The sequence below is a fragment of the Thamnophis sirtalis genome, unplaced genomic scaffold (genome assembly GCF_051295495.1).
Source record: "Thamnophis sirtalis isolate CommonGarterSnake01/CBP01778 unplaced genomic scaffold, rThaSir2_p1.2 scaffold_15, whole genome shotgun sequence".
In the NCBI taxonomy this organism is placed as follows: domain Eukaryota; kingdom Metazoa; phylum Chordata; class Lepidosauria; order Squamata; family Natricidae; genus Thamnophis; species Thamnophis sirtalis.
In genome coordinates, this window is record NW_028261395.1 from 5448529 (window position 1) to 5474701 (window position 26173).

The 26173-nt window shown below is 40.3% G+C and overlaps 1 long non-coding RNA gene across 1 annotated transcript in view; it reads left to right on the plus strand.

Moving 5' to 3' along the window:
* The first annotated feature begins 1593 nt into the window (after positions 1 to 1593).
* The window catches only part of LOC148042449 (uncharacterized), a 40122-nt gene continuing 15542 nt past the window's right edge, over positions 1594 to 26173 (plus strand). Inside the window, exons 1-2 of the long non-coding RNA XR_015695137.1 lie at positions 1594 to 1675; positions 17582 to 17651. This is a non-coding gene — a long non-coding RNA (uncharacterized LOC148042449). The remainder of the gene's footprint in view (positions 1676 to 17581; positions 17652 to 26173) is intronic.

Here is a 26173-nt window from a genome sequence, read left to right on the forward strand (position 1 = left end):
ACAGAATCTCCAGAGATACTTGGTTAGCCTACATGAAAAAGTAGACATAGAATTTGGTAGCAGCTTCCAGATTGAGCAACTTTACTACTAGGACATCAACTTTCATTTGTTCATGAAAACTACTGCCCTCATAAAGTTGATGTGTCTTGAAGCAGATAACAGTTTGGTTCATTTCTGCATTGCTGCGGAGAAAATTGGATAAACTTGGTTAGGTAGTTTCCAGGAGTTGCTTGAATTTTAATTACAATTTACCTTTTTATATTAACACCCAGCAATCACGACGGGGATGCCTAACCTGCATTCATCACAGAGATCATTGCATAATGGGTGGTATCCGTTCATTGAAATGGATAAATCTTAAATCAGCTACACCTTTTCTCAGGTGTAGTTCAGAAACCTAGGAATAAAAGGGGTTGCTTTAATGAACAGCAACGGGTACAAAGAATGAAGCTTCAAGTTTGAAGTGTGCAGTTTAAATTTGCAGGTGGATTCTATGGGGCAGGAGAAATTCACTGAATTCTTTCTCTACGTATTCCAATCTTTGTGAAATGTGATCTTAATAAGTCAACTGTACTCACAAAACTGTGTGATATTACCTAACTAATTATATACTCAAGAAGCCAGGGGAAGAATTATGTTCTGACCCTAAAGAGTCGCTGTAGGAAATTCAAAAGTTTTGAAGTTTTGAATACAACGAGATCATCTTTCTAGATATCTCAAAGATTGGCTGCCATGATGGTATGTCCCGCTGCTATGACAAACAAACATGCTACTTGCATTTAGTTATAAAGCTGAAAGTCAAGTCATTAATTCTGTCTATTGTAGGTAAGTTCATCAGGTTTCATCGGAATGATTAACTGAGTCATAATGTCATGATGCAAGTTCTATTTGGTATGCACATCCAACTTCACAATATAATTGCAAAAGGGCGAAACTTACATCTTAACACATATTTCATTACCTGCTTCCATCCCAGACACCCATATATAAGTTGAAAGAAAATAGATAGGTGGGAAGGAAAGATTTTTAGCACACCAGTGAACCCATTTTCAAGTTCAAGTTATCAAAAAGCCCACACTAAATCAAGACTAAAAACTGTCTCACCATAGACCAAGCACCAGCAAGGTAGAACACTGAAAGTTAAGATATGCCTTAAAAATCTACCCCATGATCGCTAATGTTGCTATGCTACATTTACATACCATGTGTCTTCTATGCTTCCACATTTTTCTTTTGTTTTTCAAGGGCCAATTGTTGATAGCAAGGAAGGATAGGGCAAAAATGTCCTCAGTGTTCAGGTCCTCCATCCACTTATGAAGCATTTAAACCTGATATGTATACTTTTCCGTACCATAAACCACGCCTCTGAATTTCCAGTTTCCTGCTTTTGTGGCTTTTCAGCCAAGTATAATAATAATAAAAAAAATGTGATCTTAATTTGAAGTATTTGTTCAATTGTTGTATAATCATTGTTTATGGCTGATGCTCCCAGTACATTTCTATACATTTTATGCATATCTCTTCAAAACTAAATTTCGCTTAGTTCAAAAGAGCTTGCTAATTAATTAACTTGATAATTAACACCCTTTGCCAGAGAGAAGCTCCCTGAGGATGGGCTCCAGCACCAGTCTGAAAGCTCAGAAGACAAATCCCTTGGTCCCAGTGACTGACCCAGGTTGGTTCTTGCTAATTAATGTTTAAAATGGCAGCTTAATATCATATACTGCATTCCCAAGCCACACAACACATTGAACTTAATATTTCAATACATAAATGGCAATAATCACCATTTTAAAGATCCACATTTAGCTAAATCACAGTTGACTCAATCATTGCAATATTGGTAACAATATGTCAATATCAAATCATTACAATTTAAATTAATGCATGTTTCTGAATGCCCGCTTTTCAGTTACAGTATATTAAATGTGCATCATATTATGGGTACTTAGTAACCCATGTTTATAAAAATTTATAAACCCAGATTTATAAAAAGATTCTTGTGGTGGTTTGGCAGACATTTCTTTTATTTCCTGGAGGTTGATATATTTTTATGAACTACAGGCATATGGCAAATATGTAAACATGGAAAACTAGATATTCTATTTCTTGTTGAAGTCTGACTGTACATAGAATGTATAGATAATTAAATCACATACTGACATCTGTGAAGACATGTACACACACAGAGAGATTACATCTTTTCTTAAGGCCTTCATTATTTTTTTTCTGCACAGAACAATGACTTTTTCTCTCATTCCAGCTGCTGCCAATGCCCATATACTCCAGACATACTCCATCCAAAGAGATTTACAGACAGGAGTTATATAACCCTGTTGTAGATATAATTTTAAAAAAACAGGAAATGTTTGTGGAAAAGATAGAAATTGGTGGGACGCTCACATATACAACTTTGAAAAGGAAGGCTCTAAAGTCTAGAGCTTGATTTGGACTTAATCAGGGAGGAAACAGAGCCTCATATGAGCTCAAGACAGTTGTTATTCTATTGATGGCTTGGTTTGATAACATTGCAAGCAGGGATCCCAGAAAGCTTTTGAGAATGCATAAAAATTTGAAGATTTCATTAATATATAGTTATGTATATTTTAGAAAAAATATTAGGGCATCTTGCACTTATCAGTCATTCTTGCACATTGCAATAAATCAAGAGAAAAGCTGTATCAAATGAGTGTACCTGGCATATGTCATAAAGTTCATTGTATTAAAATGAACTCTCTGAACAATTAATAATTATATCAACACGCATTTATCTTAGTCAGGAGAACATGTTGTATTGTTTCTATATCCTATGGCCTAGATAAGGTCATGTTAAAACTTGTCATATAAAATGAATACCTAATTCCCGGAAGACTTTATTTAATATTTGCATTGTTTCATAGAGTTTAAGCCATATTTATGTTTTGGTGCACACAAGTGTTTCTTTCTTTGTTTTTGTTTTTTTTAATACATACCAGGGATGTGCAGTCAGGGGAGGCAGAGCCTCACCACTGTCATCATGAAAAGAAAAAAAATGTAAAAGGAAAAAGGCAAGAGCTGAGGTCAGGCTGAGCTAGTTGCTGCCAGAGTCACCATGGATGACTCTGCTTAGTGCTTAACTGTTTAAAAAAGCCTCTAAAAAAGCGCCCTCTACAGGAGGCGGCAGGAGAACGACGTGCCTCATCTAGTCTGGCGGTTTCTGATCACTCGAGCGGAGTTAAGCAAGGGTTAAAAGCTGAAAAATTCCTGACGTAGATGAGGCGTGTCATTCTCTTGCCTCCTCCTGTAGTACATACAAGAGTTTTGCCATCACAGAATTTGAAATAATGGCTGCCACAATTGCAATAATTTTCACTAAAATTCCAGAGCCAACCCATTATTTCTCAATTAGGGATTTCACCTGAAAGAAATTCCTGCTCATTCTTACTCTTAACATTTGTAAAATGAAGAGAATATTTTTCACAGCATTGTTCTTTTCCCTGACCTTATTTTTATCCAGCAAATAAACTCGATAATTGGACTTACATAGCACAATAGCTTGTTTAACTCCAATTAACAATCTGATATTGTCTAGATTCATATATTGCAGTTGCTTATAATGGTTTATTAGACATGAAGAATGGATTCCTACATTTCACATCAGAACTAAGCAAATCTCATTATGGCTTAGTTGGAATTTAGTGGTTCACTCACTGGGGCGAGAAAGTTGTAAAACTCAAATTCTTTCTTATCTCATCCCAAAACTGCTAAAAGGAAGTATCACATGCTTACTGCCTACCAGTATTGACACATTCTCTGTAACTACCTCTTCTTATGGTTATTTGAAGGGATTTTAATATTTTATTATTTATCAACATAGGCTGGCAAATAATTCTGATTTGGTAGATTGCTGAGAACATTTGCTGGGGGGGAAGGGGAACCCCAGGGATCTTCAGATCGTACTTTTGAGAAAAACTTAATTACAGTACTCAAGATTTATGCACCAAAAGAAAACTGAAGAATGTTTCTCTGGAAACCTATGGTTTAAGAAAATAACTTTTCATTAAAATAAGTTAGTTGGTTTTTCCACTTTGTAAATGGCACTATCAATGTCCCTTTAGAGTTGTATATACAATAGCAGAGTTGGAAGGGACCTTGGAAGTCTTCTAGTCCAACCCCCTGCCTAGGCAGGAAACCCTATACACTTTCAGACAAATGGCTATCCAGCATCTTCTTAAAGACTTCCACTGTTGGGGCATTCACAACTTCTGCAGGCAAGTTGTTCCACTGATTGTTCTAATTGTCAGAAAATTTCTCCTTAGTTCTAAGTTGCTTCTAAATTTTGTACATTTCCTGTTTGTCCTAAGTAGACATTAATTGGTTTTTAATGTGCAAAAATAATTTACAATCAAAGTCTCTCATTCTTGGAATTGATAATTGAATGAATTGATTTGTCCATAGTTTTTTTTCTCTCACCGAAATCTTTCAAAACTAATAAAAGACTTTAAAAATCTTAGGATAAAATTTGAGGTCTTTGTTTAGCACTGTACAAATACAATGGCTAAATGACACCTAACATTATAAATCATTTATTGAATAATACATGAATATGGATGATATGCTGGTTTGTGAAAATCTGACTTCTCTGTGTAACAAAGTCTGTTTTTTTTTAAAATTAATGCATTTTAACAGTGCTAAAGAGTCAAGTCTATAAGAATTTAATTTTTTGCTGTATCTTTTTTAGCTGTAAAGTTATACAGATGTCATTGTTATAGGATTCTTGTAGCTGAGGAAAAATAATCCCTAGTAAGCATAGATTTTCAAATGCATGACAAGCTTATCTGTGGCCAAAAATGCTATTCAGACATGACATTCAATATTAATCAGATTAAATGGACTGTCTTGGGAAAGTGGATGTGGTTTTCTTCTCTGTTTACCTTGGTGTTGCAAGGGGTCTCCAATTTGCAAACAGATGAGTTAGGAAATAGTGCTAACAATGTACAATCATGAATATCCTAACCTACTATTGGAGAATAGGGAATTATAGAAGTTGGGCCAACACATTGGTGCTCCATCCTGTGTTTCAACAAAAGAATGGACTTGGGCCCCCATATTTTTCATGAACCTATCAACAGAGGAATCACTGATTTCTACAATAATAATAAGAATGAAGCAAAAGTAATGGTATGAATAAATTGATAAGAAGCAATGTCACAGAAAGCTTTCAAATGCTCAAACGGTAGGAAGCCTAGAGTCCTTCAGGTGCTGGATTTCAATTCCTATTTACCTTGAAATTTGGGCAGACTTTTTTGAGAGTTCTATAATATTTAGTGGACCCAGGATCGCCAATTCCAATCTTTGATAGACATTAATTCATTTAAATGTCTAGTTAGTAGTGGCCATTAATCTCTCTTGAATTAGAGTTCAGATAGTTAAGAGAGATAGATAGTGGATAGTAATGGAGGGGATCTTAATGCATTATCTAGAGCCAAGGTGGCGCAGTGGTTAAATGCAGCACTGCAGGCTACTGCTAGATCAGCAGTTCAGCGGTTCAAATCTCACCGGCTCAGGGTTGACTCAGCCTTCCATCCTTCCGAGGTGGGTAAAATGAGGACCCAGATTGTTGGGGGCAATATGCTGACTCTCTGTAAACCGCTTAGAGAGGGCTGAAAGCCCTATGAAGCGGTATATAAGTCTACTGCTATTGCTATTGCTATTGCTATTATCTTTTTTGGTCATTTTACTCAATTTCATTGCCTCAGTTCCTCCTGTTGGTACAGGGAAAATGGGAGAGAAAGAATTATAGCCATACAAACTTGGAAGTTTAAATGATATACAGCTATCTAGATATTTTCTGTGCGCTAAATGTGTTAACACAAGAAACAATTGCTCCATCTTTCCTATCCTTTTTAATGTAATAACTGATATACTGATTAAGAGCATTAAATATATGTCATATAATTTTCCCCGACAGTTGCCAGAATAAATCCATCCCATCTTTTCGCTATTATAGTCTGCTATTATTCCGTTAATAACCTTCACTTTATGATGACAGCAATGACCACCTGTTTCTGCATTGCTGCAGGAAAGTCTCATAGATGCATCTGTAAGTTAGATTCTTTATTATGGTCAGTAACTGAGCCATTAGATGCTCTAATGATGAGCATTAGATGTAAAATGAATATTAATTGATTAGTAAATCAGGTAAGCATATTAATTGTACTATGCACCTTGCAAGTCAGAATTTGGCCATTCTAAAATCACTTGAGTCTGAAAGTATGGGTTGTAATTAGAAAGGGTAGGGAAATTGGTTAAATATGCAGTTAGCATAAAACGAACAGCATTAAGTCATACCTATGAATGGAATAGACCTGAATGGAATTGAATGTATCCCCCCTCTAAAACAATTCATGGATGCATCCTTAAAGTTACAAAAGTGTTGAACCCAACTTGAAGAGGGTTGTCTTGAAGATTGTCAACTTTAAGATTTTCTTTTCACATACAAAACACAAAACATTCTTCTGTTCTTCTTCTTTAAATTATAGCATTCATTTAATCCCTAATCCTATTATGCCTTTAACTGCTTTAACTGTTTCTATGAATCCCTCTTTGCAAATTATCTTTTCATTACACTATTATTGATATGTATGTATGTATGTATGTATGTATGTATGTATGTATGTATGCATGTTTTCTGAGGTTTTCGCGGGTGTTAGTATGTAGGTCTCTAGTTATTCGTGTTTTCTCCCGCGTAAAATTGGAGATGTCTTGGCGACGTTTCGACGAAGTCTCATTCGTCATCTTCAGGCTTCTTCAGCATCTTCTTGGTGAAGCACCAAGCCTGAAGAAGCCTGAAGATGACGAATGAGACTTCGTCGAAACGTCGCCAAGACATCTCCAATTTTACGTGGGAGAAAACCCGAATAACTAGAGACCTACACACACACACACACACACACACACACACACACACACACATACAGATAGAGATATAGAAAATGCTCACTTGAACAATAGTAAGATGCATTGCTAAAAAAATATATATAAGAACCTAATACTTTTTTTAAAAAATTGTAAGTGAGGTGATTTAAGGAATGCCAATGTTTGCAAATGTTCTGCATGCTCACTGGGATTTACCAATTGGACTGGTTCGTTACATAAGATTTTAATTTGAAAAGTTGGCACAGCGATAATGAAATCAATAATTCCAACTTATATGTACTTGCCCAGAGGCAGCATTGATTTCACGTTTCCTTAAAATCTAATCTATTATTATGTAAGTGAATTCTTCCACTGCATTCCTGCTTGAATTAAGTCAACTTGGAGACAAAAAGAGAGACTCCCACTTTTAATTGGATGATTACACAACCTCTAAAACTTTTGACCTCTAAACAGCAATGTGCATTTAGATTTTAAATCTTTTCATCAAAATTGTGTTGTTTCATTGGGTTTGATTTGAATGAAATAGTGCTGAGCCGGCTTTTTCCACAATTCTGTTTAGTGTCGTAACAAAAATAATGAGCAAATAAAAATGTACCTTGATCAGGTTGTGAACTTTGTGTGAAGTTAGATAACCAGCTAATAATGACTACAAGCAAGTTTTTTCAGCAAATGCACCTATCCCTTCCTTCAAACTAAAGACTTACTGTAGCTGCAAAGAGAATGACTATTTATATTACATCTAAAGGGAAGATGTTTTCAAGGCTTAGGTTTGTGGTTTAAGTGCCCCTGATGTTTGCCAAGATTCTCACAGTTAGGATAAGTGGCCTAATCCAAAGAATGAATTACCAGAGGGTTGTTGCATAATACCTCCCAGTTTACAAGATTGTGTACTTTATTCATCCAGAACATTTCTCAATAGTCTTTATAGCATGTGAATGTTTGTTCTTTGGGTGCAATTAGAACTGGGCATTTTAAAGAGAAATAAGAACCAAAATTGTAATGGGATCCGATATTACACTTAGTGATTGTTGTATAACTATCATTTACTTAATAAGCTCTAAGCAGTTAAATTCACCCAGTATGCCAAGCTAAAACCAAAGTATTAGATAAACCACTCTGGTTTTTAAAGCATAAGTTTAATGTGATTGAGTCCATCTCATGTAGAAATCATTCACATGTGCATGCGAGCGTGCGGGCGCGCGCGGGCGCACACACACAGACAGAGAAAGACAGAGACAGAAAAATAATCTTTATTTCACACTAATGAGATTTGTTGCATTTGGTTAAAGATGATTATGCAATAAATGCCACTAATTTACAACAAGCAAAATAAACACACAAACATTTCCTAGCATAGCTAATGGTTTTTAAGGCAAGATTTATTTATTTACTATTTCTTTTATGTATTTATTTGCTGGATTTATTGGGCTGCCCGACTAAAAAAATGTTGTGGTTTGGGAGAGTGTACAATAGAAAAAACAAGCAAGAAAACTAAAGAATCAAATAAAATGAAATATATGCAACATATACCGTGATTCCCCGAAAATAAGACAGGATCTTATTTTCTTTTGACCCCCAAAATAAACACTTGGCCTTATTTTCGGGGAGGTCTTATTATTTTTGAGGTGCAGGAGGTGGCGAGCGTAGTCACCCCATGGCTGCTGCTGTGTTGCAATATTTTGGGGGAGGGCTTATTTTAGCGCATGTGCTCAAAAGCCCGATTGGGCTTATTATCCAGGGAGGTCTTATTTTCAGGGAAGCAGGGTAAAGTTAGGTGGGATTACTCCTTTCATGCCACCCATGCTCTTTTATATAGATAATAAGTGTCCCGGGGGGGGGGGTGTTTACTCTGCTAGTTGCCACCAACTTTAGGAGGCAGAGCTGATCTCTGTTTCTTAACCCTAAGAGCCAGAGGTGCCTGGAGATTTTTCTGCGGTCATTTGGGCAGCATGGCATCACACTATAGCACAGAGCATACTACATGAAAACATGGAACTCTGTTACCTTCCCACATGCTTGTACGTGATACCTATTCATCTACTTGCATTTGCATGCTTTTGTACTGCTAGGTTGGCTGGCGCAATTGACAGGAGTTCAGCAGTCACATTTTAACCACTGTGTCCCTACATATAAACAATATGCATAAGTAAATAAACCCAAAGGGAAAGGCAGGATCTTCAAGGCCTTCCAAAAGACTAATAGGCTCTGGGATGTCTGAATTTTAGAGGTGGGAGGAGCTATTCCAGAGGACAGGTGTAGTGACAGGGAAGGAAAGGTATCTCTATGACACAGTGAGTGTGTGTTTTGTGTACCTGTTAAAAAAGACTCACCGGGTCCCATCCTAATCTATGAAATATAACTGATCTGCTTGCATTAAATCAAGGTGTGTCTCGCTGAATTTTTCCATAATGGCCTGCAAATGCTGTCAAAATCGAAGTGATTTTTATCCAAGCAGGATTTTCTTTAGCAAGATTTATTGGGACAAAAGGGATAGGATTACACGAATTCTAGGAACAGGAGTGTTTTCAGGTCAATGTTTGGGAATAGTTATGATGAGATCATCGAAGTGAAAACCCAAAAATATTGGTCTTTCCAACCCTGTGGGCTTTAGGGTTGGTGTAATTGTTGCTATTAAGATGTTTTACGATTATATAATTTGAAGGATTGAGGCTGTTACTTGGGCAACCAACGTCTTAATCAGACGCCTGGAGGCCATCTGCTGCAGCTATAACGGTAAGGTTTCCCCTGTTTAGTTATGTTTAACTCTACATGACTGTTGATGGAGATCGTCTCTGTGTCTTAGCTGAGGGAAGCATGACTAAATGCTGAGGCACAGGGAATGCTGTTACCTTCACACTGAAGTGGTACCTATTTATCTACTCGCATTTGCATTTTTTTGAACTACTAGGTGGGCAGGAGTTATGGCAAATAACGAAAGCTCACCCTGTTGTACAGCACTTGGGTCTCAAACTCGGCCTGTCACCTTTCCAGATGACAAGCTCAGAGTTTTTAACTGCCTCCTTTATATAGCCCTCTCTGCAGCTATAATTTTACCAAGACTGAGGTGGGTAGGGGCAAATCATACTAATTCTTAACTCTCCCAAACTGAAAAAAAAAGGATTCTTACTTCACACCACATAAATTTAGCTATTCTAAACAATGGGTATTGGAATGACACAAAGGGGATGCTGGGGCAGCCCATAGATTACCCATTGCTAAGATAAAATATCAGAAACTGATTAAAAAAAACTGAATAATCAATCTGAAATTTGATTGTAATGGTAAATACCGGTATGTCTTTGCAAACAGGTTTCCAGATTGATTAACTTTTACCCGTAGAAACATACATACATAATACATACATACATACCTTGCTGTTTCCATTTGCAGCACTGAAGTAGAACCAGGGGTGGGTTCTGGCTTCTTCTACTGCCGGTTCGCTCAGGGACGTGCTTTGGCCATGTGCACACTTGATGCATACATACTATGTGTGCATGCCCAGGTTAAAAAAATGCTTTTGTGCATGCACAGAAGCAAAAAACAAGATGGCGGTACCTACAGCTCCGCCGATAGAGCCAGTTTGGGGGCGTGGCTAGCCGAGCTACTAGTCCAAACCGGTAGGAACCCGCCTCTGAGTAGAACAGGGAACATTTGGAATCAGCACTGTAAGAAACATGTAACAGTCTGTCAGAAATCCCCGATAGATAAGGTCTGTACAACCCGATTATTTTGCTAGCTTACACTTAATGTTGTGAAAAGTTGTGCAATCATATCTCCCTAGGATTCATCTCCTTTCTTCCTGTAATTTTCAAAATAGTATGCAGATGTGGTTTATAATAAAGTTGGAGCCAGTGTGGTGCAGTGGTTAAGGTGTTGGACTGGATTTTGGGGAACCTAAACTCATATCCATAACTGAATAACTTTGGGTAAGTCATTCTCTCTCCACTCAACCTATTTCACTATGTTGTTACTATTGGGGAAAAATGGAAGGAGAGAGAATGCTACGTGGGCTGCCTTTTTCTCCTTGAAAAAAAGACAGGATATGCAGTAAGTCTATTAAACAAATGGATAAATAAACGTGGCACGACAAAACCGCGCTCCACTAAAGCGCGCCCGATTAAACCGCGTCGCTGACATCAGCAGCAGCGCGACAACAGCGACCGCGGAGAAAAAAGGGCACTTTAAAAAGCGCTTTGAAAGCAAGCCGATTCAAGTTAAGGTAAGGGTTAGGTTTAGGGTTAGAGTTAGGTTAAGGGTTAGGGTTAGGTTAAGGGTTAGGGTTAGGTTTAGGGTTAGGTTACGGGTTAGGGTTAGGTTTAGCGTTAGGTTTAGAGTTAGGTTTAGAGTTAGGTTAAGAGTTAGGTTTAGGTTTAGGGGTTAATTTTAGCTTTAGCGTTCACAGCGTGCTTTTTTCGTCACGCTGTGATGACGTCAGCTACGCGGTTTCGTCGAGCGCGCTTTAGTCGAACGCGGTTTTGTGGTGGAACCTAAATAAATACCAATACATGCATCAGATAAGCAGAGAAATCCATGTGCATTCTCCTCAACAGCGTTATCTGGTACACATTTTAAGAATAGAACCAGTAACAGAATTTGTTACTACAATCACCCAGTCTTTGTTTCACGGAAATTAAAATTTTGCCAAATTTTACTTGTTTGTAAAGGATCTTGGGCTTTTCACCAATATACTGGCAATTGCGAAGCTTAGGATGATTACCAAGGTTGAGGATGAAATAGGTCTCAAGTCCAGTGAGGTCCTGGTCGTAGTGTCTAATACAGAAGTCAAGAGAGCTGGAAAAAACTGCCATGCTTGTTCAACCTGCCAACTTCCCTGTTATCCTCCTGTATGTTAATAGGGGACTTAGTTTAATGTAAAAACAATATAAAACAGGCGTCTCTGTATCTTCGTAGCCAAGTCCTTCAATCCACAGCTGCGTGACCTGACAAATGTGCGCATGACAAAAGCACGCTGACAAAACCGCGATGTCATCAATGCGCCGACAACAGCGCACCGACAACAGCGTGCCAACAGAAGCGTGATTTAAGTTAGGGTTAGGGTTACAGCGCGCTTCTGTCGGCGCGCTTCAGTGCTCATTCGTCGGCGCGCTTTAGAACTCGCGGTTTTGTCACCGCGGTTTAGTCAGGCGCGCTTTTGTCGTTCGCCCTTTTGTGGGTGAACCCCACAGCTGCAGGTTGGAGATGATTATTCTTGGAATATGGTCCTGTGTGGTAATGACTGTTATCTCTTGCCATGCATTTTAGGTTTTAAATTGGTGTGTGTGTGTGTGTGTGTGGGTTGTGTACCTTTCATTTGATTATACTTTTAAAAATATTATTTATGACTTAAAGAGCAGCTTTTACCTAGAACAGTACATATTTTTTTTTACTTAGGACCAAATAATTTTTCAAAGATGCTGATAAGCCATCAATAACTTTCTCGAAGGCAATTGCTGCCGTGTTTTCTTCTTATTCGTTAGGATCTCTTAATAAGCTGATTCTAAAAACAGGAAGAGCAAAATGGTGCAGATAGGATCTGGCACCTCGAGGCTAAACACATAGCTGTTAGTACAAGTTCTAATAATTACAAAGCAGTGGAAAGATTGGGTCAGTATTTCTCAATCTCAGCTACTTTTAAGGATTCTGAATTTTCACTCCCAGAATTCTCTACCTAGAATTCTGGGTCTTAAAAGTCCCCACTTCTTAAAGTTGCTGGGATTGAAAAACACTGGCCTATAATATCCCACCACTTTCTAGATCAGGAACTCTAAGTCTAAATAATTGGGTGCTATCACTTGTTGAAGAGACTCTCAATCAAAATAACCAGATAGTACAATAAAGACATAGAACGCAAATCATAATCTGTTCATCTACTGTATGCAGATAATTGAATATCTTTGGAAATGCAAATAAGAGGGACGTTGATAAATTGCTCAATTTATTTTTGGACCTATCGTCAGAGGTGGTATACAGCAGGTTATGATCAGTTCTGGAAAACCGGTAGCAGAAATTTTGAGTAGTTCGACTGTTATCTGCAGTTCAGCGGTTCCAATCTCACCGGCTCAAGGTTGACTCAACCTTCCATCGTTCCGAGGTGGGTGAAATGAGGACCCAGACTGTTGGGGGCGATATGCTGACTCTGTAAATCGCTTAGAGAGGGCTGAAAGCAATAGCAGTAGACTTATATATCGCTTCATAGGGCTTTAAGCCCTCTCTAAGCGGTTTACAGAGAGTCAGCATATTGCCCCCAACAACAATCCGGGTCCTCATTTTACCCACCTCGGAAGGATGGAAGGCTGAGTCAACCCTGAGCCGGTGAGATTTGAACCGCTGAACTGCTGATCTAGCAGTCAGCTGAAGTAGCCTGCAGTGCTGCATTTAACCACCGCGCCACCTCTGCCCTATGAAGCGTATATAAGTCTAACTGCTATTGCTAAGTCTAACTGCTATAACCGGTAAATAACGACCTCTGACTGGCCCCATCTATTCTCTGCCTCCCGAGTCCCAGCTGATCGGGAGGGAATGGGGATTTTGCAGTAACCTTCCCCTGGAGTGGGGAGTCAATGGAGATTTTACAGTATCCTTCCTCTGCCACACCCACCAAGCCACACCCACAGAACCGGTAGTAAAAAAAATTGAATCCCACCACTTCCTATCATTCCTTCAGATCACATTCATTCTCTTAAAATTTTCAAACAGGGAGCGGATTTCGTGATCGGAGGATAAGTATTTGAGGCTATTCAGTATTGCTGAAAATAATCAAGGCACTAGGAAACAGAAACGTTACTTATCAGTAGCCAAATGAGCTGAAGGAGTAGCATGAAATAGGGAAGGGTTTAAGCATGAAGAACTAGAAAATTCATTAAGGCTTTAAAAAAAAGTGGGCCTTGAGATGGGAACCTCTTTAATTTATTAACAATTCCAATGCTAGAGACTCTGGGCAATATATAAAATATATGTTCATAAAAGTAATATCAGGATATAATATGTTACCATGGGAAAAAGTTTTCTAGCAATGATTGTATGTATAGAAAGGTTTGGTCTGTTAGTAGCCATGATTCAGTTCTATTCCAATGCTATTAATCAGTTGTATACAAGTTCTACAAGTATATGATGAATGAATGTTGCTTCTATTTTTAATTGTGTATTGTCTGTATATGTCATTACGTGTATCCCCTCCCTATAGGTTGTAAGCCACCCTGAGTCCCCTCAGGGAAAAGGGCGGCCTATAAATAAAAGCAATCTAAATCTAATCAATCTAATCTAAAATCTATATTGTGAGATAAAGAATTGGGACAATTAGTTTCGTATCATGGGTGATTCCACAAACTACCTAATGATAGAATAGGCCGAGACTACCTCCACTAAAATTCCTGAGATCAAAGTATGCAGAAAATAGGATGATGTAAAAAATAACAGCCAAGTAACTAAATCTTTAGTGAAAAAAATGATTGTTGTGATTCAAACTATTTGTTAGTTTTCAGCTACTGAACTAGTAGCTGATCTAAACAAACAACTGCTTCCAAAGCTAACTTCACCCAAATAAAAGACTTGGCTAGCAACTGCTTCTTTTAAATACCACTCCTCTCTTATACAAGGAACATTTTCAAAACGTTATAGAACCACAACTGATTCTTGTGTATTGCATCATTCTTAGCACGTATCATATCCCTGGAGTTTTCAAGGTTGTTGTAGAGCCCCACAAAAGTGACAACAACAAAAAGGGAGAGCAAGAATCACATGGTTTTCAGAAAGAGGTGTAGAAAAGACGCAAACAATATTATATAGGGGTAAACTTTCTATTTGCATCGTCATGGAGTCGTCACATGACATATTGCAACTTTCCCCCCTTCACTAAACTGGGCGTGTGCATGGCCAGCGCATGACGCATCCAGTGCGTGGGTCGCGAGATTGACACCCCTGTTCTATACTAATCACTTTTAGCAAAACCAACATCTTGCAGGGTTTTTTTTTTCTTTTCAAAATAGTGCTAGAGCATCCTGGCCCTTATTGTTGGCTAATCAAATCTTTTGTTTATATGTGTGATTTTTGGGACTCTCCTATTATACAGTAATTTCCCTACTGTGTAATGTCCCTTCTCTGTCGTAATATGCCTTAAGAGCAGGAATTAAGCAGTGGTAATAAGGGCAGGTTGAGGCACATGAATATGTTTTCTGTCCCATCAGAGGCAGGCGGTAAACGCTCTGAAGGTTTCAGGACATGGCATTGTGAGAAAACGACATTTAAATCAAATGCAGGGAACAAAATAGCAGCAGGAACATGCAAGCCGATCCTTAGGGATTTAAATGCAGCTATAAATCCTAAGTGAGGCTAAGCTGCAACAATGCTGACACACAATTCCTTCACGATGCATGCATGATTTAAACACCAGGAACCGGTAACAAGATTGAGGCACATGACTTTCCCTGCTACACATTGGCTTAGTTCCATTTTGAAAAAGGTAAGGAGGCCAAATATTGCGAACTGAACATGTTTACATTTATCTTGGGAGATTATGTTCAGGGCATTAAGTCTAATCTTGAAAAAATATTCATTTGGAAACTTTGGAGAATTCATATTAAGACTGTTGTCATTGACCAAATATTGCATCATTAACCAGCAGGAAATTTGCAAAGGGAGTTGCAAGGGAATTACCGTCACCAAGATGAGTGAGTTAGAAATAAACTACTGTACGACGTAAAAAACTATTTGCAAGCCCCTGAAATGGAAGAAATTTTATTACTGCAGCGTGAAATCTTTATGCAATACTATCCCAGCATTCATAGGAAAATATTTCAGGTTATGTTCAAGCAAATACTGTAGCCTAAATCCTGTGCGATAGATTGTCACAGCCCCGCGCAATCCCAAGATCATTTAAACATACCCAAAGACTTAATCCCGATCGGTCTCCGGATACGCTTCAAAGTGCTAGTCGTAACTTATAAAGCCCTTCATGGTATTGGACCTGGGTACTTGAGAGACCACCTGATGCCAATTACCTCCGAAAGACCCGTTAGATCGCACAGGGTCGGCCTCCTCCGGGTTCCGTCCACCAGCCAATGCTATCTGGCTACCACCCGGGGGAGGGCCTTCTCTGTAGCAGCTCCGGCCCTTTGGAATGAACTCCCCGCGGAGATTCCGACCCTCACCTCTCTCCAGGCCTTCCGGAAAGCCGTCAAAACCTGGCTGTGCCGGCAGGCCTGGGGTTGATGAGTTCCCCTCCCCTCTCGACTTGTATGGCTGTGTGATTCTCGTGTATTTTAATTACGTGTATTGTGTTTTATGTCCCCTTTCCCCCCCCTGAGTTGTTCGCTGCCCTGAGTCCCTCCCGGAGAAGGGCGGCATACAAATAAACTAAATCAATCAATCAATCAATCAATTAATGAACACCAAGACTCTCCTTTGCAATTTATCTGCTTGTTTCAAATACCTACCAGGTAAGTTACTTTGAAACTCCCCCGTGTTAAAGATACCATTGAGATGAAGGCTTCTCACCCCCACCCAAGAATCATGAATATTTAGACCAGAATGTCTGCTTACCATGGCAGTAACAAAAGGTGTTTCAGCTGGCTCGTCTTGAGATATGGATTTAAAATAAAATAGGAAATTGAGAACACTGAATAAATCAATTGATAGCTAAACAGGATCCATTTTTTAATGGATTCCCGTCTCAAAAGTTTCCAGATTCCATAATAATGCCATTTCGTTTATTTTTCAGACTTCCTTGTTCCTCTTATCCTAACTCAAAAGATAAAAGGCATCAGTTTAGCTTCCCAAGCACGAAAGTACAGGTTTGCTATGTAATGCTGGCTGGTGAATTCTGGGAGTTGAAGTTCACAGGTCTTTTAAGTTGCCACGGTTGAGAGACACTGGTCTAGATCAGGGGTGAAATCAATTAAGTGTCAGGGATCCAAATAGCAAAGTGTTCCAAGGCAAAGTATTGCTCAAAGTTCCAATTTATTAAGAGCGCCATGTTGGCGCATCTGGAAAAACCCAAATCTGAAAGCTTCCTGGTTTTCCATACCTAGTTGAAAGTTCAAGATCTTGCCCCCACACCCACAAGTCCATCACATGGTCCAATCTCTCACTGCCACGCTGGCAGTTCCACCCATCCAATTCCAGTCAGGTGCAAAGACAAAGGATGACCTTGGCTTTCCAGAAAGAATGTTGTTATGGCTACATAGCATCGTACTCTGTACAATCTCCCCTCCCATTTTCCCGCAATAGAAAATGCATAGTTGGATAATAGAAAGTGTGGCAGGCCAAAGATCCAAAAGAAAAGATGGCTGCAGGTCTGACACTAACCTTTGCTACTGGTTTGCAAATGTGAGCGCACGCGCCACCTCTGCATATGCACAGGGTCTTCTGCGTATGCGCAGAGTGTTAAAAATGGGATGTGATAACGTCCGACTGAGTGGGTAGAGCTTCCTACTGCTACCAGTTTGCCCAAACTGGATAAAACCAGCTGAATTGCACCACTGGTCAACATAGCAGAGACATTTGGGCAGTTTTTTTGACTAATTGCAACTGTTTTTTTTTAATTGGGGCAAAAAAATTAAATACGTTCTTCGTTGTGAGTAGGGGAGGGTAGAAAATAAGGAAGAAATGAATGAAAAACGTGTATTTTCATGCTTGGGAAGCTAAACGAATACCTTTTATCTTTTAGTAGGATAAGAGGAACAAGGAAGTCTGCAGAAGAAATGAAATGACATCATCAAAGGATCTAGAAACTGATGGTAGGAATCTATTTAAAAATGGATACTGCTTAGATATCAATTGATTTATTCGGTGTTCTCAAGTTCTTATTTGATTTTTAATTCACATCTCAGAAGGTCCAGGTGACAGAACCTGTCTTACTACAAGTAGCAGCAACTCCTTTTGTGATGTTTTCGGGTAATGTAAGAGCCGAGGTGGCGCAGTGGTTAAATGCAGCACTGCAGGCTATTTCAGCTGACTGCAGTTCAGCAGTTCGGCTGTTCAAATCCTACCAGGCTCAAGGTTGACTCAGCCTTCCATCCTTCCGAGGTGGGTAAAATGAGGACCCGGTTGGGGGCAATATGCTGACTCTGTAAACCGCTTAGAGAGGGCTGAAAGCCCTATGAAGTGGTATATAAGTCTAACTGCTGCTATTGCTATAATGTACCTTTCCTGTTATTTGGAGCATGGCTGGAAAATACATGATGTGGCCATTTCTATTTCTATAACAACGTTGCTGTAGAAGGAACTGCATAGCACCAAAACATGGGTACCTGAGTGGCTCACTTAAGCTGTATTGGAATAATAATAGGACATCCAGCAGATTTCTGGGACCAAGTTTATCTTGGTACATTTTACAACTAGTTGGAATGACAAAAGAGAGTAAGGAACATAAACATTTCCCCCTGATCTGGGGGAAAAGTCTGTAATGGCAGGAATTACGACAATATTAACTGGAGGGCACTTGAATTGAGAAAGCTGCTGTAAACCAGCAGCTATTCTAATGTCTGGCTTATCTAGGTGATCAGAGAGGGTACGTGTGAGTGAATGCCTCTCGTCTTTTTTATTTTGTGAAGATGGAAAGTTACATAGGGATCCGGCGTTCGTGTTGCATAAGTATTTCTTCTTCTGTTTGGCAACGATTTGCAAAACTCTTACTTACAGTTTAAGAAAGCCAGTTTGAGGTAGTAATTAGGGCATCAGGTTAGAAGTCAGGAGACTGTGGGATCCTGCCTTAGGCGTGACCTTGGGTCAGTCCCTTTCTCTCAACCCTAGGACAGAAGCAATGGCAAATGTCTTCTGAAACACTTGGCCAAGAAAACTGGAGGGACTTAATACAATAATAAAATGGCAGAGTTGGAAGGGACCTTGGAGGTCTTCTTGTCCAACTCTCTGCCTAGGCAGGAAACCCTATACCATTTCAGACAATTGGTTGTGTAATCCAGTGTTTCCCAACCTTGGCAACTTGAAGATGTCCGGACCTCAACTCCCAGAAATCCCCAGCCAGCGTTCGCTGGCTGGGGAATTCTGGGAGTTGAAGTCCGGACATCTTCAAGTTGCCAAGGTTGGGAAACACTGGTCTAATCTCTTCTTAAAGACTTCCAGTGTTGGGGCTTTCGCAACTTCTGACTTATCCCAGCAGTCTCTGAGAATTGGACATGACTGAACAGAAGGGGAAAACCAACTCCCACAGTTTTAAGGAACTGTTGTTGAAGGAACTGCAGGAGGAGCATAGGGATATTGTTATTAAAAAGAATCAAGATACTCGTTATTCTGGAACGTATCCCTGATAAATAATTTCAGCAAAGCTGGTTAAGGGGTCTTTCTCTCTTCTGGTTCTATTGAAATTAAAGTCAGTGGAAAGAAAAAAATAGTATATATGCGCAAGCAGATAGTCTACTTAATAACCATTCATTTAATGCAGTGTTTCTCAACCTCGGCGACTTTTAAGTCCTGTGGACTTCAACCCCCAGAATCCCCCAGCCAGCACAGCTGGCTGGGGAATTCTGGGAGTTGAAGTCCACAGGACTTAAAGTCGCCAAGGTTGAGAAACACTGATTTAGTGATTGCTTGAAGTTACAGTGGCAGTGAAAAATGGGATTTATGACCGTCTTCACACTTGTGACTGTAGCAGTGTCTACGTAATGTGACCAAAATTCAGATGCTTGACAACTGGCATGTATTTATGTCAGTTGCAGGGTGGCAGGCTCATATGATCACATTTTGCACATTTTCGTAACAAGCAAAATCAATGGGGAAGCCAGATTCACTTACCTGGGCAGGAAAGGTCAGAACATGGGACAAAATTCACTTAACTTTCTTGCTTAGCAAGGTAGGAAAATGGGAATTTTGAGCTCAATTGCGATCATAAACTGCCTGTATAATTATATACCTAGCGGCACAAAGCCCAGAGTGTTGGCCAATCATCTTTTTCTACTTTCCTCATACGAAACCTTGCTGCACAACAAATATGTTCTGACTTAGGCTTCCTAAGACAGTAAAAAGCACACGCAACAGCAGTGAATTATGTTCATTCATAGCCCGTAATGAGTCACAAATAGTTTGTAAAGAGTCCGACAGAAGTCTGCCACAGTCCTTCAGGATAAGGATAAGGCTGATAAGCATCCACCTTTATCTCTTGAGAGACCGCCTGCTGCCAATTACCTCCCACAGACCCGTTAGATCTCACAGGGTTGGCCTCCTCTGGGTTCCGTCTACCAGCCAATGCCACCTGGCTACTACCCGGGGGAGGGCCTTCTCTGTTGCAGCTCCGGCCCTTTGGAATGAACTCCCCGCGGAGATCCGGACCCTCACCTCTCTCCAGGCCTTCCGGAAAGCCGTCAAAACCTGGCTGTGCCGGCAGGCCTGGGGTTGATGAGTTCCCCTCCCCTCTCGACTTGTATGGCTGTGTGATTTTCGTGTATTTTAATTATGTGTACTGTGTTTATGTCCCCTTGCCCCCCTGAGTTGTTCGCTGCCCTGAGTCCCTCCCGGAGAAGGGCGGCATACAAATAAACTAAATACAATACAATAATACAATACAATCTCCCTTGAAACACTGCCAAAGACTTAATTGGCAACTGGCTTTCCAAGGCCACAGGGAGCACAGTCAAAACGGAGCTTCAGAGTTTAAATCGAACAAAGTTGGTTTTTGCAAAGACTCACGTCCCTTCGCTCCTCCTTATGGGAGGGGCCAATCATCTCCAAGCCTTACTCCCAAGTCGTCCCTTTTGTCTTAACTATTCTTGTCTTCTGGCAGCTCTGCGCATGCACACACTGGGAACAGGCTCTCCCTGTTCCTCTGCTTCACTCATGTCCGACTCTGGAGGCTCTGGAGGCATCACATAAACTCCCAGATGGCCCTGCCCCCCCCCCTCTGCCTCCGACGCAGAGCGCTCGTCCGAGCCTTCCCCAGACTCCAGGACTGGCCGATGTTCCTCCCCAACTTCTTCGCTGTCTGAATCTGCTGCCAGCTCAGCAGGCTGCCAGGGGACCCACAACAGCAGCTGTTTCAAATACACAGAATGTAACAAATATCCCAACGTGTTAAGCAAACAATTATAGTCATCTTCATATAAAGCAGGTGGAAGACTTTTCAGAAATGTGTACTGAAGGTAATGAGGCTGAGTTCTTTGGTGCAAAAATAGTGACAGGCATTAAAAACATGTCCTCTCAATAAAACATTTACAACACTTTTAACAGCAGACCACACCTATTATATTGCTTTTTGAGAAACTTGAAAGTTCCAAGACAATATGCCAAAGGTGGTTAACTAAAGCAGAAGATTGGAAGTCTGACAAATTAAATTATACCTAGTGATTTAAATTTTTTTTTTAAAAAAAGTTTGAAGTAGTTATAAAAGGGTAAGACATATCACAGGACTGGTGGTTCACTAAGATATTGGGCATTAGTCCCTCATTTTATTTCAAACCTAGGAAGTCTCTGATTTGGTAGGTGAGAAGACAAACTGACTAATACTTACAGGAAACTTTGGAAATTTGTTACTATATACATATGTTGACAGCAGAAAGACTATTGTATACACAAAAATGGAAGGACACTTTGATTCCTATTATGGACGAATGGTTGCAGAAGTTGGTGGAGTTGGCTGAAACGACAAAATGGACTATTTTGATCAAAGAAAAGAATACAAGTGCTTTTGTCTCGACACGGAGACCACTTCTGAACTTCGTGCTTGAAGTGGAGAAGAATGAAACTTTGATTTTGGGTTTCACCGATTGGGTTGATAGTCTTTATAGAAATGGCTTGCTTAGATGATGGGAAAACAAAAAGTTGTGAGGTTAATGGCTTCTTTTACTGCAGTGGTTCCCAAACTTGGCAACTTTAAGACTTGTGGACTTCAACTCCCAGAATTCTCCAGCCAGCGAGAATTCTGGGAGTTGAAGTCCACAAGTCTTAAAGTTGCCAAGTTTGGAAACCACTGTTTTACTGCAACAGAGGGTAGGAAGTCAATGTTTCTTTTTCTTTTCTTCCTATCCTTCCCCACTTCCCTTCCCCCTCTTCCTCCCCACCTTTCCCATATTTATTTTCTGTACTTTGCATTTTATTTTATAACTCAATAAAAATGTTAAGCTAGAATACTTACAGGAAAAACTGAATTGCTATGTCATGATTACTGCACACTAAATTCCCATGTCATGTGGATGTTAGATATGCAGAAAGCATTGTTCAGCCAATGAATGCATGCATCAGTATCAGTACTGTAATTTGCTAAACTGAATCTTATGTATTTGGTAGCTGTAGTCGCCATTTCATGCTTCCATCATGCCAATGTATTAATCTCTAGATTATTTGCGGTGTTTAAGGTAATGATTTATTTTCTAATCAAATCAGTGGTGAATATGTGTTCCTTTTTTTAAGACCAAATCAGAGACTTCCTAGGTTTGAAATAAAAACCCAGAATGCTGTTAAACCTAACGCTAAACATTTTTGCAGACTTTCCTTCCCCCTTTAACAAGGAAACAGAAGGAGGTAGATAAAAAAGAATGGAATGTCTGAAGAAGTTTTACTAGGGGAAAAACCCATGTTGTTTCCTGCTTAGCTCCTAAAGGTAATGGTGAGAGAACATCACAAATCTGGGTTAGCTGTCTTCGGTGCCTTTCCAACATCAGTACATCCAGAAGAGAAGAACTTACGAAGCTTTAAAGATGCTCAAATTGCAGTTCTCATCGGGTGCATGGAGGGGAATTAATGGCTCAATATAAACAAAACTGCCCAACATTTCTTTGTTCTTGCTGATTGAAGAATTCCGTACATCATACAAGTTGTCAAGTTTTTTTTCCATTATTCGTAATTTAATAAGTTTATATGCCGCCCAATCCCGTAGGACTCTGGGCGGCTTACAAACACAAGATAAAACAAAATAAAAGATAGGGGAAAGACAGGAACAATTTAAAAAGAACACACCATACACTCAACTTAGCTGGGAGGCTGGACCTCATTCATGGGTCAACAGCCCCAGACCTGCCGGAACAGCCAGGTTTTGGTGGCTTTTTGGAAGGCCGAGAGAGTGGGAAGGGTCTGGATCTCTGGGGGTAGATCGTTCCACAGGGCCGGAGCGGCTACAGAGAAGGTTCTCCCCCGAGGGGCCGCCAGCCGGCATTGTCCGGTCGACGGCACTCGGAGGAGGCCCAGTCTGCGAGTTCTTATCGGCCGTTGGGAGGTATGTAGCAGAAGGCGGTCTCTCAGATATCCAGGTCCAAGGCCATGTAGGGCTTTAAAGGTGATAACCAGCACCTTGTAGCGCGTCCGGAGACCAATAGGGAGCCAGTGCAGCTCGCGGAGGATAGGTGTAACATGGGTGTAACGAGGTACACCCGATATCGCTCACGCGGCTGCATTCTGGACCAACTGTAGTTGTAAATTATTGCATATGGTCCATCAAGTTAGCCCACTTCAATACTCAAGTTTACTAGCCTAAGATGACTAGAGTGCTGCTGCGTGGTGGGATGAGAGCTCCCGTCATTCATTCCAGTTCTTGCCAAGAAGTTCAAAAGTGAGTAATCATGAATAGATATGTACCACTTTGGTGGGCATTAACGGGAACATGAAGAGTCCCCAAGCAATCACCAGCTAATCCTTTCTCCCTGGAAGTGCTTGTGATATGAAAGCGGCAGCAGCAGCGGCAGCCTTAGAGCATATATAAATACCCCTTTTTCCTGAAAATAAGCCCTCCCCGAATAATAAGACCAAGCGGGCTTTTGAGCGCATGTGCTAAAATAAGCCCTCCCTCCCAAAATACTGCAATACAGCAGCAGCCATGAGATGACCACACTCGCCACCTCCCGCACCTCAAAAATAATAAGACCTCCCTGAAATAAGGTCAAGTGCTTATTTTGGGAGTCAAAAGAAAATAAGACCCTATCTTATTTTCGGGGAAATATACAGAAGTGCAGGTCCTGATGAGTATATGAAGCTGACTTCTGAGTAAGTATATAAACTGTGACAGAATGTTGCATTCTAAATCCAATCTGGGGAAAAAAATTCTCCTCCTAATACTCGGTTCCACCACAAAACCACGTTCGACTAAACCACGCTCGACGAAACTGCGTAGCTGACGTCATCAACAGGGCGACAACAGCACGGAGACAGAAGCACACTGTAAACGCTAAACCTAAAATTAACCCCTAAACCTAAACCTAACCCCCCTAAACCTAACCCTAAACCTAACCCTAATCCCAACCCTTAACCTAACCCTAATCCTAACCCTTAACCTAACCCTAACCCTAACCCTTAAGCTAACCCTAAACCTAACCCTTACCTTAAGTTGAATTGGCTTGCTTTCAAAGCGCTATTTAAAGCGCCCTTCTTTCTCCGCGCTCGCTGTTGTCGCCCTGTTGATGATGTCAGCGACGCGGTTTAATCGGGCGCGGCTTAGTCGAGCGTGGTTTTGTCGTGCCACGCTAATACTCAAGGAGGGAATACTCCTAAAGATTAAGCAGAATGTTTACTAGGCCAGTGTTTTTCAACCACTGTGCCGTGGCACACTAGTGTGCCGTGACAAAGTGTAAGGTGTGCTGTGGGAAAAACACCTTATATATAGTCAATATAGGCACAGGGTTAAATTTTTTTAACATTTTCTAATGGTGGTGTGCCTCGTGATTTTTTTCATGAAAAAAAGTGTGCCTTTGCACAAAAAAGATTGAAAAACACTGTACTAGACAAAGTGTATTAGAAGCATAAGAAAAATGATAGTGAGAAATGAGACTCGGGACAGATAAAGTGATACACCAATAGAAGCAAATGGGGAAAAAATGCAGCAGGAAACATTTTTGTAAGCAACTTGGTACCTTCTCCTAAAAGCTTGGAACATCCTTGCCAGGGAGGCTCTTGTGTTTTTCCTAAACTGAGTGGAGCTTGACTTCAAATAACAGCCCTGAGATATTCATCTAGATGCCTTTGAGCACTATCACGACTAATAGGTATTCGGCTGATGTTTCGTCAGATTCAATCCAGGTCTGCCAGTTTAAAGTTCAAAACGAGAAGTAGGGGCCCCACCTTACAAAAGGATATAAATTAAAATCCGAATCTACATTAAATTTCATCTTCTCGCCTTCTATATATGAATTAGACTTCCAATTCTACCTGTACGCTTCAAAGTGCTAGTCGTAACTTATAAAGCCCTTCATGGTATTGGACCTGGGTACTTGAGAGACCGCCTGCTGCCAATTACCTCCCAAAGACCCATTAGATCGCACAGATTAGGCCTCCTCCGGGTTCCGTCCACCAGCCAATGCCACCTGGCTACTACCCGGGGGAGGGCCTTCTCTGTAGCAGCTCCGGCCCTTTGGAACGAACTCCCCGCGGAGATCCGGACCCTCACCTCTCTCCAGGCCTTCCGGAAAGCCATCAAAACCTGGCTGTGCCGGCAGGCCTGGGGTTGATGAGTTCCCCTCCCCTCTCGACTTGTATGGTTGTATGATTCTTGTTTATTTTAATCACGTGTATTGTGTTTTATGTTCCCTTTTTCCCCCTTTGAGTTGTTCGCCGCCCTGAGTCCCTCCCGGAGAAGGGCGGCATACAAATAAACTAAATCTTAATCTTAATCTGTAATAAATGATTAGGTTGGAAAAAGATGCAGCAATGTGTACAAGCAAGCAAGCATTGAAGAAAATTCATATTTATTTCTTCACATTGTTAACTTGATAGTTCAAGTACATAATTTGGCCCTAGTAGTCTCTCCTCTCTATATTGGGAATATTATTCTGAAAGAAATTGGAACTCTCTCAATAGCTCCATTAGCTATTTTCTCATTCAAATATGTATTTATTGCTTTCAAGTCTTTACTTTGCATTTCCTCGGAACATAAAAAGATTTTTCCTGCTACAGAAATGCTTCTCTCGCTCAAGGAGATTCCAGCCATTCTTTGTGGTTTTTAGTCATCAGTTGAATCGGATCGCCATGGCTCTTCCTTGTTTTAAATATATGATCCATTTTTTTATAGAGAAGTTAACTCTTATGACCAACATTTGTTTATATGTCAACAAATCAGCGTTGGCTCTTAGTGACGATACTTTAGACCAGTGGTTCCCAACGTGGGGCCCACGCTCCACGGGAGGGGGGGGGCAATCTGAACCTTGTTTAAAACAAGTTAATGGCCTTCTAGGCTTCCTCCACGTGAGTAGAGTTCGCTTTTTGAGTAAAGTAAGAATTATATGTCACAAGGGGGGCATCCAGATTTTAAAGATGCTTAAGTGGGGCAAGGTGAAAAAAAGGTTGGGAATGACCACTTTAGACCTTTTCCAGTTTGACTTTCTGTGCC